This window comes from Lepisosteus oculatus, unplaced genomic scaffold (genome assembly GCF_040954835.1).
Source record: "Lepisosteus oculatus isolate fLepOcu1 unplaced genomic scaffold, fLepOcu1.hap2 HAP2_SCAFFOLD_39, whole genome shotgun sequence".
NCBI lineage: Eukaryota > Metazoa > Chordata > Actinopteri > Semionotiformes > Lepisosteidae > Lepisosteus > Lepisosteus oculatus.
In genome coordinates this window covers 3,198,359-3,212,797 of record NW_027167923.1, presented here as the reverse complement: position 1 = coordinate 3,212,797, position 14,439 = coordinate 3,198,359, and the positions used below count along the sequence as shown (strand labels likewise).

General features: G+C 36.9%; 2 long non-coding RNA genes across 2 annotated transcripts; both read right to left on the bottom strand.

Annotated features, from left to right (window-relative positions):
- Window positions 1–2,974: 2,974 nt before the first annotated feature.
- LOC138227636 (uncharacterized) lies at window positions 2,975–3,825 on the bottom strand. The gene is made up of 3 exons (XR_011185085.1): window positions 3,776–3,825; window positions 3,272–3,368; window positions 2,975–3,060 (listed from the first exon to the last, which is right to left on the bottom strand). It is a non-coding gene; the product is annotated as an uncharacterized lncRNA (long non-coding RNA).
- A 4,729-nt stretch (window positions 3,826–8,554) lies between these two features.
- LOC138227624 (uncharacterized) lies at window positions 8,555–9,478 on the bottom strand. Its single transcript, XR_011185081.1, has 3 exons — window positions 9,430–9,478; window positions 8,923–9,019; window positions 8,555–8,711 (listed from the first exon to the last, which is right to left on the bottom strand). It is a non-coding gene; the product is annotated as an uncharacterized lncRNA (long non-coding RNA).
- Window positions 9,479–14,439: the final 4,961 nt, after the last annotated feature.

Genomic DNA, 14,439 nt, shown 5'->3' with positions numbered 1-14,439 from the left:
CCATTAAACCCTGAAACTTACCTTAGCCGATTCTTCAACTAAACCAGACATGTTAACTAAGTGTTACAGTATGTTTCAAAGTGTGTATTTTAGCAAACACAACTGAAGTTCTGTTGTCTCCTTGGAGACACCTGGAACTGGTGTGATGCTGGTTCTATGACATCATTCGTTCTAAATGTAAATGCAGGTATTGGCACAACATAGTAAATTGATGTAAAGTTATGGATCCATTTATGATTTTCACTCAGTTTGAAAGAGTTCCTGTCGTGTGGTTAAACTTTGTGTTACGGAGGGTTAACTGGGGTTCTGGCTATTAGTTAGGCTTGGTCATTCAGTCATCTGGTTCATGAAATAGGAAGCTAAGAGATCTGTGTTTTAGTTTTACTGTTTGTTTTTGTTCCATAGAATAAGAAATGTTTCATTAATATTAGTAATAGAGTAGCTGTTTCTCTAAACAGTGTGTGTCAGTTTGCACTGCAGGTGTGCCAGGTAGAAACCATTTAAGAACGAAAAAATATGCTGTCATTTACTGCCGTGGCTAATTTCTGTTAACCTTGTCTCTCACTCACTTTGATGAGCAAAATGTTCATACATAAAGCATACATTTCTGATTGGTCAGAAGACGCTTCTTAACATATAAGGTATAAAGAAAGTCAGAAAGTTAGGCACTTAGGTCAGCCTTAGGCAGTTAACCAAGACCATAATCCGATAAGAAGCTATTCCCTTTCATGTTGCTAAATCACATGTAGGATACATGAGTTACACCTCCACTTAAGAGACCTTAAAGAGACCTTGGCCAGCCAGGAGTGTGGAAAACCGTAAAACAGTTCTTGAGGACCTAATTGTTAACTCTTAACAGGCAAAGGTTCCTTCAGTCCTATGAGAAATATTTTAGAATTGAACTAAAGTGTGTTTCCGATACAGGAGCATATGTCTGTCAGGGCCTGTTGGAGAGGCCCTGCGTGAGAACCCCTGGCTGCAGTTCCACATCCCCCTGAAAGTAAATAGAGCCATAAGCATGGAGCTAAGGACAGTGCTCCAGGACATGCTGGCTGTCGATCCTGACCAGCGACCAGAAGCCATCCAGCTGAAGAAGCAAGTCAGGCAAGCCATGGCACGAGAGAAAACATCTTTGTAGTGACTGATAGCAAGATGTCCGTGACCAAGGGCAATTCTTCTGAGCTAAGTCTGATTTCATTTTTATGTCCCGAAAGGCCACTGCCTTTTTGCTGTAGATTTCGGATTTAGACGGGCATTTCTATGGACAACTTTGACTTTTCTGTGGGTCCAATGAAAATATTTTTTTTACTTATTCTTTGCTACAGTTTTCGAAAGTTTAAAGACATTCACTGAGTTGACGATAAAGGAAAAGTTTCATCTTTCACCTCTTCGAAGGTAGGCCGGTCAGAGGTACAATATATGTCTTCATGTCTTCATCCTCCATGTTTGTAACTACAGGTTTCACATTGTTGAGCTAAGACACAAAAACACCTACAAGTGGCAGTTCCAAATGTATCAAATGTATAAACCTGGGCTGAAAAAGTGTGTACAGTATATACTCTGTGTAGGTCTGATAAAAGTATTCGAGTCAAAGTGTCATATGGATACAAATTCTCATGATTTTGTATTGTGTGTTTTTTCTCTGTTCTGCTTTATTGAAAGAAATCAGATGCTCTTCCTGAAACTTACCTTAGCTGATTCTTCAGCTAAACCAGACAGACTTCTGAAATTCTCAAATATTATCAAATCTTGTTGGTGCAGAGGTGGTGGAGCCCATTACCAACAGACTCACAGCTGAAATTGCTGTGAAAAGGGCTTCTACCAAATATTAACATGTGGGTGAAAATGTATACAATTGTAATATTTCCTTTTTTCCCATTGAAAGTATAACATATGTGGTGTGAGAAAGAGGTCCTCATTTAATTGCATGAAACTCTGGCACTGGCGCAACAAACTGATCAAAGTTCAAGGGGGTATACGCTTTCTGTAGACACTTTATTTCCTCTTTTTCCATACTCTAAGAAATGATTTGGGAAACCTGTGGGACACTGGAGGTCATTATACATGAGCCTCTTTCTGCACCTTTTAAGCCATTGAAACCTAGTTGCCTCGTTACAAGGTCTAATATTACAGTAGGTGTGGTTTCCGTCTCCTAATTTCTGAGAATGATCAAATTGGGGAATAAATTGTAGGGAATACCACTCTTGCACTTCTAAGAAAAGACTATCTCAAATGAAACTCGCTATAGAAAGACATCTTGTTGAAAAATTCTTTATTTTTTGTAATTTCTAAAGAAAAAACATTCATCAAGTCCTTCACAAATGTTTTGTTTGTGACTTTCTGTGTTGTTCCCTTTCACACTCAACTGAACTATGTGTTATGTCTTGTAAACGTAATCAAACATTTCACTTAGGTGTGTGGGTTAACACAAACCCATATTGTATGAAACATTCAGTTTTTCATTCCCGTTTTTTCTAATAATTGCATCCATGCTAGGACTACAGTAAACAACACTTTTTACGAAAGTAAATGAAATTGTTCATTAAACAAGACACATTGTTTTAAATGTATGCAATACGACGACACTAAAAACAACACTGAAACTTTTTATTGAAATACTGTACGAGATTGTGCATATTCAATGGATTTCTCCTGGTGCTTTTTTTCATCAGTCTTTTCATATTCTTGTTCTCTACTCAGGTGTCTCCTGTTCCTTTGGTGATGTCTGCTGTACACACATGGCATCATACACTTGAGCAAAGTGTGATACCACCGTTTGTTCTTCTCCTAAAATAAAGATGAACATTGACAAAAGTCAGAAGCACTCTTTTCTTTGACAGACGAACAAAACAATGCAAGAATAACCGTACTCTCTGTTCCTTACTCATTTCTACCTACCTGTTTGACCACTTTGTCTGCTTCAGTCAGGACAGGGTGCTGGGGCTGACTCTGAGCAATCTGAGAAGAGCTCTCTGTGATCTTCTCCCCTACAGTGGCTACATTATACTCTGTTTGAAATCCAGGTATCGCCTCCGGTAAGTTCCCCGGTCCTTTTTGGGACTTGAAAGGGTAGAATCATTTTGTGACTACATTTCCTTGTCATGCACTGATATGTTCTGGTTTGTGTTCGATTACTGCAGGCGTTCAAGTACTGTCTTTTTGTTCTAGATTGGCAGTGTTTGAGATGGTAGGAACTTGTCATATTCTCAACTCTGAATGCTCTGTAAACATACTATTTTAGCAATTCTTAGAAATCTGAAAGCAGTGTTACCTGTATCATTTTTTGTCTTGGTAGTAGTATTGCAGCTCCAACATCAGCACTTAAATAATGGTTTGTGATGTTACTTGTCCTTGGAGTTAGTATACTCCTGAGAAGTCAAGAGAAATCTTACGTAAGCATTAATTATGTTTCACTTTTGAAAGCAAAGTACGTGTCAAGTACTTTGAAGGCATTTGTTGATACTTTTAAGCACTTTCGTTGATTGTTATTATCCTTCAATTAGTTATTACAAGTCCAACATTCTCTACATGATCTCACTCCATATTCAGAATGTGGGAATACAATTGTTTTAAGGAAATGCCACTGAATAGATAGTAGCTGCACTCTACAAAGATGAATTTGCTAATTAATCAGTCAGGGACACAGCTTATACTTCAGTAGTCTTAGATCATGTAATGATGATTATTGTACTTTATAACTAGCAAAATCCCCATATCCTGTTCATTGCCCCTTTTTCAGTTATGTGGATTGACTTATTAAGTGGTTAATTCTCACCTTGACATCTCATAGAACAACTGAATCTCTACCAAGGGTGAATGTGTCCTTCCTCTTAATGTCTAAAAGAAAAGGTTAAAATTCATTGAAGCAAAATGCAACAACCCAAAATGTTGGGGAGGTCGTTTCCACAGTTATTTCATATGACAGTGCTTGGAGTGAAACTACATGACCATGGTGAAGAAGAAAAAACACTTTACCTTGTTCCTCCTGACTGATGTCCTTATGCGTGTTTTGCACAGTTGAGCGTTTTGTGTCTTGTCGTCTGTGTAGGCAACAGCCCTCTTCCCTGGGATAGAACTAGATGATATTTAGACACGTTAATTTGACTTCTCCATTGCTCACATTGATGTGGATATGATTATAATGCTCTGTTTTGTGGGCTTCCCAAGAAAACAATAAATCCCTTACTACTTGTTCGAAATGCAGTAGCACAGATCCTAACAAATACAAGAAAGAGAATATCATTCCTGTTTTGAAAAAACTTCACTGGTCACCTGTATTATCTAGGATAAATTTGAAAGTTCTTTTACTTGTTTTTAAAGCTTTAAGCGACCTAGCACGTCTGTACCTTACTGAATGTCTGTCTTCATATGTTCCTATACGTGACCTGAGATCTGCACATACTGGCCTACTGCAAATACCACATGTGAAATGCAGAAAGAGTGGAGAGGCTGCTTTTTGTTTTTATGCTTCCAAATTATGAAACTCACTTCCACTTTTTATTAGGCAGTCAAGCTCGGTACATTGTTTTAAAAAACATTTGAAAATGTTGCTTTTAGTTAAAGTGGTTCTTTGTTCTTTCTATTTCTGTTTCTTTTTTTAGTTCTCTTTAATTGTTCTTATTTTATTACGACTTTCCTTATTTTTATGTATTTAATTGACATGTATGTTGCTTTACTGTATTGCTGTATTTTCCTTTACAACTGAAAGTATATCTCTCAATTTTAATATTTTATTTTTACGCTTGGTTTTTAAAGCACCAAAGCACTATTTGTATGAAAGGTGCTCTATAGATAAAGTTTATCATTATTATTTTTAATATTATTATTATACTTTGTTACATTTTTGGTTAGGACAAAGATTCTAGTAGAGGTGGCCTCTTTTACCCCGTTCCAAAAAATTGGAAAACTACCTTCAGGATACACTGACAATGACCATCTACTGTCTCCTCTAACTGTGTATTGTAATCATGCATATCTTGTGTATTATTTATTGTAGTTGGTTTTGTCATTCTTTAAAGAAGCCACCTTTCAAGGCACTATATAAAATAATGTTTGTTATTATTATTTACATTTTTCATCGTAAAATCTGGCGAAGAGTCTTAAGAGAATGACAAAGAACACGTTGCTCTTACCTTTCCATTCCAAGAAATGCCCTCAGCTCGGATTGCAGAGATTGACCTCTCTGTCTCAAATTCTGAGAAACATAGACTCGATTGAAAAATGACCATTTCCTAAGATTCACATAACATCACCAGTCAACATTTGCCACTTGACATCAATAGAAACCATAGAGTACATGACATTTCCAATCAGTTTTCTTTCAAGGTACAATAGCAATCGCCTTGCCAGAACAGTTATACTGCGGTAGATAAATATTACAAATGTCAGATACACGCAGAGTTGTTTGGATTACTATGAAAAGATTGGCAAATATATTTATGTTCATTATATTTCTTGGAGTGACAGAGCTAAAGAGAAAAAAATACTTACCTTTATCTCTGCAGACAGGATCGCAAGGGATTCCCTTGTACTGGGTTCCTATATAACAAATAATACATTATTCAAAAAACATGATATTTCTCTGTCCATTGGCAGCATTATTGTTTATCATTACAGTTTTAGTTAGCTTTAATTTTGGAAACCCCAAGTAAACATAGTTTGTGCCTTTCTCTGAACTTTTTGGCATTTCAATTCAGTTGTTTGTAAGCTTATTTTACAGTTGCTAGGTTGATGAAGTTCCTGAAGTGTGCAGTATTTCTTTTGGGTTTGGTGCGAATCATATTCTAGCGGTTGGGGGAAAAAAGCACAGGTGCCATCCCACCATTAAACCCTGAAACTTACCTTAGCCGATTCTTCAACTAAACCAGACATGTTAACTAAGTGTTACAGTATGTTTCAAAGTGTGTATTTTAGCAAACACAACTGAAGTTCTGTTGTCTCCTTGGAGACACCTGGAACTGGTGTGATGCTGGTTCTATGACATCATTCGTTCTAAATGTAAATGCAGGTATTGGCACAACATAGTAAATTGATGTAAAGTTATGGATCCATTTATGATTTTCACTCAGTTTGAAAGAGTTCCTGTCGTGTGGTTAAACTTTGTGTTACGGAGGGTTAACTGGGGTTCTGGCTATTAGTTAGGCTTGGTCATTCAGTCATCTGGTTCATGAAATAGGAAGCTAAGAGATCTGTGTTTTAGTTTTACTGTTTGTTTTTGTTCCATAGAATAAGAAATGTTTCATTAATATTAGTAATAGAGTAGCTGTTTCTCTAAACAGTGTGTGTCAGTTTGCACTGCAGGTGTGCCAGGTAGAGACCATTTAAGAACAAAAAAATATGCTGTCATTTACTGCCGTGGCTAATTTCTGTTAACCTTGTCTCTCACTCACTTTGATGAGCAAAATGTTCATACATAAAGCATACATTTCTGATTGGTCAGAAGAAGCTTCTTAACATATAAGGTATAAAGAAAGTCAGAAAGTTAGGCACTTAGGTCAGCCTTAGGCAGTTAACCAAGACCATAATCCGATAAGAAGCTATTCCCTTTCATGTTGCTAAATCACATGTAGGATACATGAGTTACACCTCCACTTAAGAGACCTTAAAGAGACCTTGGCCAGCCAGGAGTGTGGAAAACCATAAAACAGTTCTTGAGGACCTAATTGTTAACTCTTAACAGGCAAAGGTTCCTTCAGTCCTATGAGAAATATTTTAGAATTGAACTAAAGTGTGTTTCCGATACAGGAGCATATGTCTGTCAGGGCCTGTTGGAGAGGCCCTGCGTGAGAACCCCTGGCTGCAGTTCCACATCCCCCTGAAAGTAAATAGAGCGATAAGCATGGAGCTAAGGACACTGCTCCAGGACATGCTGGCTGTCGATCCTGACCAGCGACCAGAAGCCATCCAGCTGAAGAAGCAAGTCAGGCAAGCCATGGCACGAGAGAAAACATCTTTGTAGTGACTGATAGCAAGATGTCCATGACCAAGGGCAATTCTTCTGAGCTAAGTCTGATTTCATTTTTATGTCCCGAAAGGCCACTGCCTTTGTGCTGTAGATTTCTGATTTAGACGGGCATTTCTATGGACAACTTTGACTTTTCTGTGGGTCCAATGAAAATATTTTTTTTTACTTATTCTTTGCTACAGTTTTCGAAAGTTTAAAGACATTCACTGAGTTGACGATAAAGGAAAAGTTTCATCTTTCACCTCTTCGAAGGTAGGCCGGTCAGAGGTACAATATATGTCTTCATGTCTTCATCCTCCATGTTTGTAACTACAGGTTTCACAGTGTTGAGCTAAGACACAAAAACACCTACAAGTGGCAGTTCCAAATGTATCAAATGTATAAACCTGGGCTGAAAAAGTGTGTACAGTATATACTCTGTGTAGGTCTGATAAAAGTATTCGAGTCAAAGTGTCATATGGATACAAATTCTCATGATTTTGTATTGTGTGTTTTTTCTCTGTTCTGCTTTATTGAAAGAAATCAGATGCTCTTCCTGAAACTTACCTTAGCTGATTCTTCAGCTAAACCAGACAGACTTCTGAAATTCTCAAATATTATCAAATCTTGTTGGTGCAGAGGTGGTGGAGCCCATTACCAACAGACTCACAGCTGAAATTGCTGTGAAAAGGGCTTCTACCAAATATTAACATGTGGGTGAAAATTTCCTTTTTTCCCTTTGAAAGTATAACATATGTGGTGTGAGAAAGAGGTCCTCATTTAATTGCATGAAACTCTGGCACTGGCGCAACAAACTGAACAAAGTTCAAGGGGGTATACGCTTTCTGTAGACCCTTTATTTCCTCTTTTTCCATACTCTAAGAAATGATTTGGGAAACCTGTGGGACACTGGAGGTCATTATACATGAGCCTCTTTCTGCACCTTTTAAGCCATTAAAACCTAGTTGCCTTGTTACAAGGTCTAATATTACAGTAGGTGTGGTTTCCGTCTCCTAATTTCTGAGAATGATCAAATTGGGGAATAAGTTGTAGGGAATACCACTCTTGCACCTCTAAGAAAAGACTATCTCAAATGAAACTCGCTATAGAAAGACATCTTGTTGAAAAATTCTTTATTTTTTGTCATTTCTAAAGAAAAAACATTCATCAAGTCCTTCACAAATGTTTTGTTTGTGACTTTCTCTGTTGTTCCCTTTCACACTCAACTGAACTATGTGTTATGTCTTGTAAACGTAATCAAACATTTCACTTAGGTGTGTGGGTTAACACAAACCCATATTGTATGAAACATTCAGTTTTTCATTCAAGTTTTTTCTAACAATTGCATCCATGCTAGGACTACAGTAAACAACACTTTTTACTAAAGTAAATCAAATTGTTCATTAAACAAGACACATTGTTTTAAATGTATGCAATACGACGACACTAAAAACAACACTGAAACTTTTCATTGAAATACTGGACGAGATTGTGCATATTCAATGGATTTCTCCTGGTGCTTTTCAGAAGCACTCTTTTCTTTGACAGACAAACCAAACAATGCAAGAATAACCATACTCTCTGTTCCTTACTCATTTCTACCTACCTGTTTGACCACTTTGTCTGCTTCAGTCAGGACAGGGTGCTGGGGCTGACTCTGAGCAATCTGAGAAGAGCTCTCTGTGATCTTCTCCCCTACAGTGGCTACATTGTACTCTGTTTGAAATCCAGGTATTGCCTCCGGTAAGTTCCTCGGTCCTTTTTGGGACTTGAAAGGGTAGAATCATTTTGTGACTACATTTCCTTGTCATGCACTGATATGTTCTGGTTTGTGTTCGATTACTGCAGGCGTTCAAGTACTTTCTTTTTGTTCCAGATTGGCAGTGTTTGAGATGGTAGGAACTTGTCATATTCTCAACTCTGAATGCTCTGTAAACATACTATTTTAGCAATTCTTAGAAATCTGAAAGCAGTGTTACCTGTATCATTTTTTGTCTTGGTAGTAGTATTGCAGCTCCAACATCAGCACTTAAATAATGGTTTGTGATGTTACTTGTCCTTGGAGTTAGTATACTCCTGAGAAGTCAAGAGAAATCTTACGTAAGCATTAATTATGTTTCACTTTTGAAAGCAAAGTACGTGTCAAGTACTTTGAAGGCATTTGTTGATACTTTTAAGCACTTTCGTTGATTATTATTATCCTTCAATTAGTTATTACAAGTCCAACATTCTTACATGATCTCACTCCATATTCAGAATGTGGGAATACAGTTGTTTTAAGGAAATGCCACTGAATAGATAGTAGCTGCACTCTACAAAGATGAATTTGCTAATTAATCAGTCAGGGACACAGCTTATACTTCAGTAGTCTTAGATCATGTAATGATGATTATTGTACTTTATAACTAGCAAAATCCCCATATCCTGTTCATTGCCCCTTTTTCAGTCATGTGGATTGACTTATGCCTGAAGTGGTTAATTCTCACCTTGACATCTCATAGAACAACTGAATCTCTACCAAGGGTGAATGTGTCCTTCCTCTTAATGTCTAAAAGAAAAGGTTAAAATTCATTGAAGCAAAATGCAACAACCCAAAATGTTGGGGAGGTCGTTTCCACAGTTATTTCATATGACAGTGCTTGGAGTGAAACTACATGACCATGGTGAAGAAGAAAAAACACTTTAACTTGTTCCTCCTGACTGATGTCCTTATGCGTGTTTTGCACAGTTGAGCGTTTTGTGTCTTGTCGTCTGTGTAGGCAACAGCCCTCTTCCCTGGGATAGAACTAGATGATATTTAGACAAGTTAATTTGACTTCTCCATTGCTCACATTGATGTGGATATGATTATAATGCTCTGTTTTGTGGGCTTCCCAAGAAAACAATAAATCCCTTACTACTTGTTCGAAATGCAGTAGCACAGATCCTAACAAATACAAGAAAGAGAATATCATTCCTGTTTTGAAAAAACTTCACTGGTCACCTGTATTATCTAGGATAAATTTGAAAGTTCTTTTACTTGTTTTTAAAGCTTTAAGCGACCTAGCACGTCTGTACCTTACTGAATGTCTGTCTTCATATGTTCCTATACGTGACCTGAGATCTGCACATACTGGCCTACTGCAAATACCACATGTGAAACGCAGAAAGAGTGGAGAGGCTGCTTTTTGTTTTTATGCTTCTAAATTATGAAACTCACTTCCACTTTTTATTAGGCAGTCAAGCTCGGTACATTGTTTTAAAAAACATTTGAAAATGTTGCTTTTAGTTAAAGTGGTTCTTTGTTCTTTCTATTTCTGTTTCTTTTTTTAGTTTCTTTAATTGTTCTTATTTTATTACGACTTTCCTAATTTGTATTTATTTAATTGACATGTATGTTGCTTTACTGTATTGCTGTATTTTCCTTTACAACTGAAAGTATATCTCTCAATTTTAATATTTTATTTTTACGCTTGGTTTTTAAAGCACCAAAGCACTATTTGTATGAAAGGTGCTCTATAAATAAAGTTTATTATTATTCTTTTTAATATTATTATTATACTTTGTTACATTTTTGGTTAGGACAAAGATTCTAGTAGAGGTGGCCTCTTTTACCCTGTTCCAAAAAATTGGAAAACTACCTTCAGAATACACTGACAATGACCATCTACTGTCTCCTCTAACTGTGTATTGTCATCATGCATATCTTGTGTATTATTTATTGTAGTTGGTTCTGTCATTCTGTAAAGAAGCCACCTTTCAAGGCACTATATAAAATAATGTTTGTTATTATTATTTATATTTTTCATCGTAAAATCTGGCGAAGAGTCTTAAGAGAATATCAAAGAACACGTTGCTCTTACCTTTCCATTCCAAGAAATGCCCTCAGCTCGGATTGCAGAGATTGACCTCTCTGTCTCAAATTCTGAGAAACATAGACTCGATTGAAAAATGACCATTTCCTAAGATTCACATAACATCACCAGTCAACATTTGCCACTTGTCATCAATAGAAACCATAGAGTACATGACATTTCCAATCAGTTTTCTTTCAAGGTACAATAGCAATCGCCTTGCCAGAAGAGTTATACTGCGGTAGATAAATATTACAAATGTCAGATACACGCAGAGTTGTTTGGATTACTATGAAAAGATTGGCAAATATATTTATGTTCATTATATTTCTTGGAGTGACAGAGCTAAAGAGAAAAAAATACTTAACTTTATCTCTGCAGACAGGATCGCAAGGGATTCCCTTATACTGGGTTCCTATATAACAAATAATACATTATTCAAAAAACATGATATTTCTCTGTCCATTGGCAGCATTATTGTTTATCATTACAGTTTTAGTTAGCTTTAATTTTGGAAACCCCAAGTAAACATAGTTTGTGCCTTTCTCTGAACTTTTTGGCATTTCAATTCAGTTGTTTGTAAGCTTATTTTACAGTTGCTAGGTTGATGAAGTTCCTGAACTGTGCAGTATTTCTTTTGGGTTTGGTGCGAATCATATTCTAGCGGTTGGGGGAAAAAAGCACAGGTGCCATCCCACCATTAAACCCTGAAACTTACCTTAGCCGATTCTTCAACTAAACCAGACATGTTAACTAAGTGTTACAGTATGTTTCAAAGTGTGTATTTTAGCAAACACAACTGAAGTTCTGTTGTCTCCTTGGAGACACCTGGAACTGGTGTGATGCTGGTTCTATGACATCATTCGTTCTAAATGTAAATGCAGGTATTGGCACAACATAGTAAATTGATGTAAAGTTATGGATCCATTTATGATTTTCACTCAGTTTGAAAGAGTTCCTGTCGTGTGGTTAAACTTTGTGTTACGGAGGGTTAACTGGGGTTCTGGCTACTAGTTAGGCTTGGTCATTCAGTCATCTGGTTCATGAAATAGGAAGCTAAGAGATCTGTGTTTTAGTTTTACTGTTTGTTTTTGTTCCATAGAATAAGAAATGTTTCATTAATATTAGTAATAGAGTAGCTGTTTCTCTAAACAGTGTGTGTCAGTTTGCACTGCAGGTGTGCCAGGTAGAGACATTTAAGAACCCAAAAATATGCTGTCATTTACTGCCGTGGCTAATTTCTGTTAACCTTGTCTCTCACTCACTTTGATGAGCAAAATGTTCATACATAAAGCATAGATTTCTGATTGGTCAGAAGAAGCTTCTTAACATATAAGGTATAAAGAAAGTCAGAAAGTTAGGCACTTAGGTCAGCCTTAGGCAGTTAACCAAGACCATAATCCGATAAGAAGCTATTCCCTTTCATGTTGCTAAATCACATGTAGGATACATGAGTTACACCTCCACTTAACAGACCTTAAAGAGACCTTGGCCAGCCAGGAGTGTAGAAAACCGTAAAGTTCTATCCCAGGGAAGAGGGCTGTTGCCTACACAGACGACAAGACACAAAACGCTCAACTGTGCAAAACACGCATAAGGACATCAGTCAGGAGGAACAAGTTAAAGTGTTTTTTCTTCTTCACCATGGTCATGTAGTTTCACTCCAAGCACTGTCATATGAAATAACTGTGGAAACGACCTCCCCAACATTTTGGGTTGTTGCATTTTGCTTCAATGAATTTTAACCTTTTCTTTTAGACATTAAGAGGAAGGACACATTCACCCTTGGTAGAGATTCAGTTGTTCTATGAGATGTCAAGGTGAGAATTAACCACTTCAGGGATAAGTCAATCCACATAACTGAAAAAGGGGCAATGAACAGGATATGGGGATTTTGCTAGTTATAAAGTACAATAATCATCATTACATGATCTAAGACTACTGAAGTATAAGCTGTGTCCCTGACTGATTAATTAGCAAATTCATCTTTGTAGAGTGCAGCTACTATCTATTCAGTGGCATTTCCTTAAAACAATTGTATTCCCACATTCTGAATATGGAGTGAGATCATGTAGAGAATGTTGGACTTGTAATAACTAATTGAAGGATAATAATAATCAACGAAAGTGCTTAAAAGTATCAACAAATGCCTTCAAAGTACTTGACACGTACTTTGCTTTCAAAAGTGAAACATAATTAATGCTTACGTAAGATTTCTCTTGACTTCTCAGGAGTATACTAACTCCAAGGACAAGTAACATCACAAACCATTATTTAAGTGCTGATGTTGGAGCTGCAATACTACTACCAAGACAAAAAATGATACAGGTAACACTGCTTTCAGATTTCTAAGAATTGCTAAAATAGTATGTTTACAGAGCATTCAGAGTTGAGAATATGACAAGTTCCTACCATCTCAAACACTACCAATCTGGAACAAAAAGAAAGTACTTGAACGCCTGCAGTAATCGAACACAAACCAGAACATATCAGTGCATGACAAGGAAATGTAGTCACAAAATGATTCTACCCTTTCAAGTCCCAAAAAGGACCGAGGAACTTACCGGAGGCAATACCTGGATTTCAAACAGAGTACAATGTAGCCACTGTAGGGGAGAAGATCACAGAGAGCTCTTCTCAGATTGCTCAGAGTCAGCCCCAGCACCCTGTCCTGACTGAAGCAGACAAAGTGGTCAAACAGGTAGGTAGAAATGAGTAAGGAACAGAGAGTATGGTTATTCTTGCATTGTTTGGTTTGTCTGTCAAAGAAAAGAGTGCTTCTGAAAAGCACCAGGAGAAATCCATTGAATATGCACAATCTCGTCCAGTATTTCAATGAAAAGTTTCAGTGTTGTTTTTAGTGTCGTCGTATTGCATACATTTAAAACAATGTGTCTTGTTTAATGAACAATTTGATTTACTTTAGTAAAAAGTGTTGTTTACTGTAGTCCTAGCATGGATGCAATTGTTAGAAAAAACGTGAATGAAAAACTGAATGTTTCATACAATATGGGTTTGTGTTAACCCACACACCTAAGTGAAATGTTTGATTACGTTTACAAGACATAACACATAGTTCAGTTGAGTGTGAAAGGGAACAACAGAGAAAGTCACAAACAAAACATTTGTGAAGGACTTGATGAATGTTTTTTCTTTAGAAATGACAAAAAATAAAGAATTTTTCAACAAGATGTCTTTCTATAGCGAGTTTCATTTGAGATAGTCTTTTCTTAGAAGTGCAAGAGTGGTATTCCCTACAACTTATTCCCCAATTTGATCATTCTCAGAAATTAGGAGAGGGAAACCACACCTACTGTAATATTAGACCTTGTAACAAGGCAACTAGGTTTTAATGGCTTAAAAGGTGCAGAAAGAGGCTCATGTATAATGACCTCCAGTGTCCCACAGGTTTCCCAAATCATTTCTTAGAGTATGGAAAAAGGAAATAAAGGGTCTACAGAAAGCGTATACCCCCTTGAACTTTGTTCAGTTTGTTGCGCCAGTGCCAGAGTTTCATGCAATTAAATGAGGACCTCTTTCTCACACCACATATGTTATACTTTCAAAGGGAAAAAAGGAAATTTTCACCCACATGTTAATATTTGGTAGAAGCCCTTTTCACAGCAATTTCAGCTGTGAGTCTGTTGGTAATGGGCTCCACCA